Source organism: Herpailurus yagouaroundi, unplaced genomic scaffold, assembly GCF_014898765.1.
Source record: "Herpailurus yagouaroundi ecotype Mexico unplaced genomic scaffold, PumYag 100, whole genome shotgun sequence".
Lineage (NCBI taxonomy): Eukaryota > Metazoa > Chordata > Mammalia > Carnivora > Felidae > Herpailurus > Herpailurus yagouaroundi.
This window is the reverse complement of record NW_024412391.1, coordinates 87,929,305-87,934,636: the sequence shown is the minus strand read 5'-3', so window position 1 is coordinate 87,934,636 and position 5,332 is coordinate 87,929,305. Positions and strand designations below refer to the sequence as shown.

General features: G+C 47.5%; 1 long non-coding RNA gene across 1 annotated transcript; it reads left to right on the top strand.

Moving 5' to 3' along the window:
* Positions 1–2,114: 2,114 nt before the first annotated feature.
* On the top strand, positions 2,115–5,131 carry LOC121028121 (uncharacterized). The gene is made up of 3 exons (XR_005789082.1): positions 2,115–2,215; positions 2,483–2,619; positions 4,746–5,131. It is a non-coding gene; the product is annotated as an uncharacterized LOC121028121 (long non-coding RNA).
* Positions 5,132–5,332: the final 201 nt, after the last annotated feature.

Here is a 5,332-nt window from a genome sequence, read left to right as displayed (position 1 = left end):
CTGATTCTCCCTGCCGCAGAGGTTCCTCATCCCCGAATATTTCATTTCTGCCGATAATTCCGCTGTCCCCCTGGTGGCTGAAGCCAGAAAAAAGAGATTTTCTCAATTCCACCCTTCCTGTCTTCACTATTCCTCTTACTGGTCATTGAACTCCATGGTTCTATATCTAAAACTTGAATCAAGACTTGTCTCCGTGACCCTGCAACTCCCTTAGCAATCCAGTTCCCTCCCACCTCCCACTGAGACCCCTGAAGTATCTCTTTGCCGGCTTCCTGCTTCCAGCCCTGCTCCCACCCAGCACCCTCTCCAAGCAAGTGTGCTGTTTCTAACTCAAGAGCTAGACCATGTCACTCAGTGGCTTACTCCCCTCTGGTAACTGCCCATCATACGTACGTTTAAATTCAAACCATTCTCAGGGCTCCTGGGTGGCTCAGTCGGTTAAGCGTCCGACTTCGGTTCAGGTCATGATCTCGCAGTCCATGAGTTCGAGCCCCGTGTCAGGATCTGTGCTGACAGCTCAGAGCCTGGAGCCTGCTTCAGATTCTGTGTCTCCCTCTCTCTGCCCTTCCCCCACTCATGCTCTGTCTCTCTCTGCCTCTCAAAAGGAAACAAACATAATAAATTCAAACCATTCTCTGGGAACTGGGGATGCTTTTAACCATCCAGCCAGCTTTGCCTACCTCTACAACCGCCGATGCCATTATCCCCATCACCGGATATGTCCTAATCACCCTGGCCTCTTTCCCACCTCAGGGTCCTTGCAGGTGTTATTCCACTGGCCTAGAACTTTCTCCCATTCCCAGTTTCTAGGACCTTTATCCAACGTGGGTCTCTGGCGTAGGTGCATGAGAAACCGAAGTGAAAGATGTCGTGGGTTCAGAATCACTTCTACTCTCTCAAGCTAAAGGCTTTGACAAGAGTCAGCTTCTTGGAATGGTTATTTTCCCTGATGGCATCCTACTTTTTAGTATACATAGACTTTTCTCACCTGCCTTTCCAATAGTTCTGAGCTGTCAGTAGGTCTAGATTCCTGTGGTAGAAACAAGCCTAGAATATGCTGGGATGCCCACTGCGTACCAAAATGGGTATCTTTGAATTCCCTCACTTCTTGGTGTTAAGAGTTCTGGGAGTTGGCTAGTTAGCAGGGTTGGGGAATGGACCCCGATGGAGACCTCCCATCTCAGACAAGTTTCTTTGTGCGTTAGTCAAGCCCACCAACATGTTGGCCCAGCTCAGTTTTCCATTCACTGCTCCCCCCACACAGCCTGTGTTCAGTTCCACGATGCCACCCACTGTCTAATGAATCTATCTTCCACAACTCTGTTCATTTCTAGCCATGCAGCTTCCTCAGCCACTGTGGACGGTGCTCTCCTTCAAGGCCCAGATTGAATACTGGCTGGGAAATACCCTATATCCACGTGTTCGGTCCTAACTGGGGCCCAGTGTTCACTCCTCAGGCTTTAAGGCACGGTGTTCACCTCCCACTGGTGGTCCCCACCACATCTTATGGTGGATTGAGCTTCAGCCCCGTGTCAGGCACTGTGCTGAGCAGTTTATAATCCTTCTCTGACATACTTAGCATGGTATCTATGAGGTGGGCACCATGAATCTCCCCATGTTACCCAGAGGGAGACAAGGCTCAGAAAATGAAGTGACATGTTCCCAGTCACAATTCAAGCCCCCCATGTCTGACTGTCTCAGGCGTTGTCTCAGCCATTGCACCCTTTTGCCTCATTTACAAGCATGCCTGTATCTCCATGGCCCTTGAGACTCATCTTCATCTCTCGTAGGCCTCCACAGCACACACTTTGGACAATGCGCTGTTAATCGGGTGGTTTCTTATTCTGCTTCTGGAAAGTCTCTTAAAAGGGGAGGAAAAAAAGGTGAAGGTCCTTCTACAACAGGCTTAGCATTCTGTTATAATGAGAAAAAGTCGGGAAGTTGATATCTAAATGTTCCCAACACCAACATTAGCTTAAATTCTCATCCACACCCTTGGCCTAGGAGGGGCCACACCAAGACAAGTCAGCCTGCCCTTTGGAGCCCATTCATTAGAGAAGGGAAGTGTTTATGTGGCCTTGGCTCTGGGATGATATAATGATTGCCTTTCCTCCCAGCAGGTCTCACCCTGTCTCAGGAAGACGTCAGGGGTCAGCACAAGGCCAGACTACGAGTTGATGAGTCACTCTGGGAGAAGGCCAATCGCAGGATGAAGGTTGGCTCCAGGGGATTGGTGAAAGGAAATGGTACCTTTCCCTTGGAGGAATGAGGTTGAATCTGACCTCAGTCTGATGGCATGGAAAACCACCTGGCCTGTCTGGCAAGGGATCCAGGAGAGGGAACAAGGGTCCCCAGAGAGGAATACTCAAAGGTCAGGCTCTACCCAGGGCTCTTAGGAAATCCTCGCTGCCAGGTCTCTGAAGAGCTCAGGTGAGGCAGGTGTCAGGAACATTGACCCTTCTTATTTTTCTTCCATTTGTAGGTCTGGTTCCATTAAAAGCAGGCAACGTGGTGGAAAAACGTATTTTGGAGAAAGCAGTAGAGGGGTGAGGCCAACAAACTTTGGTTCTTCTCCAAGCCAGTACATCTGCTATGGCACCCGTGGAGAACCACTGAAAGGTGTGGTGAAAAGCTAGAGCCCACATGCATTACTGCTCCTTCTTTCCCACACGTCACCACCACCATTACCTCCATTACCACACCTCTCCACCATCATCACCATCTCCACCCCTACCCCCCATCACCTCCACTAGCTCCCCTCCAATGCCATCACATTATTTGGCAGGTACCATTCTAGGAACTGTGTTTCCTTTTCATTTAATTTATTTAACATGAGCTGTTTTCTTTAATAACGAGGAAACCATTAGAGACGTCGGGCAACATGACCAAGGTATATGTCTTGGGGTCACAGAGTTGGAATTCTCACCCAAGCCTGTCTAATACTAAGGCTGTGCTCTCGACCACTGTGCCAGACCGAAGATGCCCCTTGGGGCAGAAGGGTAGAGTCCAGATGAACAAACAAACCACAAAGCAAAGGCCGATCCTACTCCATCCCACTGACAGCTACTCCTCTCTTTCTGCTCACATGGACGTTCAGTGACACCATAGTACTCTTTAGAATCATGGGTGATTATTATCCTTCTTCTCCCTTGGGGCCATGGCTCCCTTCCTCATTTTCACCAGCAAGAGGCAGTTGCCACGTCCCTTCTATTATAAATCATTATGGCCATTCTTGCCTTCCCAGTGGGTCACTGTGACCTCTGCTTGAAGATTTCAGGGAAATACCAATTTCTTTCACAAAAGCTCCCCAATATCTAGCACAGCAGGAGACGTAAGCCAAATCTTAACATGTGAGGACCGAACGAAGTGCAGGGCCACCTGCTAGCCCCATGTGCCCTAGGCTTAGGACACACAGCACTGGAAAGGCCACCCTTCCAAGAATCCCAGGCATGTGTTCCTTCACAAGAAGATTAGAGGCCAGGGGAACACAGGTGAGTCAGTCACGAGCTACAAAGAGTTAATGTTGGAGCAGACCTGGCAAGGAGGTAAACAGTCTGTCGAAGGTTCCTGAGTCTTTGCCTGTGCCAGCACCGGAGCAATGGCTCAGCCAGGTAGCCGTCTCCTGTTGCTGGCTTGGAAAATTTTCCAGGGGACTCTTCAAGCATTAGCATTTTGGAATGAACCTGATCCCAGTTAAAGAACCAAATGTCAGAAAAGCTGAACATAAATCTTGCCTAGGGTAAGGATTCCTTGACAGATTTTTTTTTTTTTTTTTTCACTAGGGTTACAAGAAAGAAAAGGCCAGCCTGATTCTATGAGCCATGATCATAGTACTTCTCTTTCTGGAAAAAACTTGTGGTTGCAGAGGTTTTCTGTTATTTGAGCTCCTGGAAACTGTCTGTGGCTGTGGGTCCTGCTCCCGCATTGGGGTGCTGGTTCCGTGGGACACTCCCTGCAGTAGACAGGCAGCGTTAGTCTATTCTGTCAAATGAGGTGCAGCTGTATTCACTGCTTATAGTGAAATTCACAGGAAGTTAAACCACAATCCGTGTTACAGAATCCATTCCAGGCATTTGCATTTTGCAATATTAAAGCAGGTAAAGTACATCCTCGGGGTCTTCCACCCCTAGCTTCCAGAAGACCAATCTTATACTACTTATAACAACTGCAGCAGCTAATGTTTAAAGAGACCTTACTCTGCCCTATTTTATATCCATAATCTCACTAATCCTCATGACAATCCTATGAGATACATACTATCCCCATTTTATAGATGAAACTGACCCAGAAGGGTTCCAAAGCTTTTCTAAATTCACACCGAACGTACGTCAGAACAAAGATGTGACCTTCAGGCTGTTGGATTCCAGGGATCCTGATACTAACTTCTGGGTAATGATACCTCTGGGTAAACTAAAAGACACTGAACCCCAGTGGGATTGCTGCTTCCACATCTTCCAACCCCCAAGGTCTTCAAAGACACACACGCAGTTGACTACAGGAGTAAATTGCAGGTGAGTTACTGGGGCCAGTGCACCGAATTTCCAGAAGCAGGCTGCTTTTGATGGGAATGTATGCCTGGGAGAGCTCTGTACCTGTGCAACTCAGGAGCTGGACTGATACCTAATGAACACACCTGTATCATCAACAAGAAAGAATAGTGAGACCCGGCAGACAGACCACACCAGTGTAAGTCAAGAGCACCAGGTTCTGATCACCTTAATGTATAATCTCTTGCTTTTGGTTAGATGGGACGACTGAACCATGAGGAGGAGAATTGGAGTGAGTGGTGAAGATTATTCTCCATCAATCCCTGGGCACTCTGTTGTCAGCACAGAGGGCTAGGGCAGAGAAAGAGTTCTATGAAGAGAGAAGGAAAGCAAGCTGACCCACGTATTCTGGGAGTGTGTGTAAGGGACAGGTGGATGTGGGTCCAATCTTTTGAGCCCCCACATCACAGCAAATCATTCTAAGGGATACCAAGGACAAATTACTGATTCTAGGGCAAACGAAATAAGATGAATCTGGTTTTACCTGATATAACACCAATTCTGATCGCCTCTTTTTCTTTTCTTTAAAACTGGACTAAGAACTCAATGACTTACTTTATTGTTCTGTTTAAACAATTAAATTTATGCACCAATGTTAAAGATACCTGTAGTATCTTTATTATTTTTTTAAGTTTTTATTTATTTATTTTGACAGAGAGAAAGCACAAGCAGGGAAGGGGCAGAGAGAGAGGAGAGAGCGAGCATCCCAAGCAGGCTCTGCACCATGAGAGAAGAGCCCAAAGCGGGGTTTGAACTCATGAACAATGAGATCATGACCTGAGCTG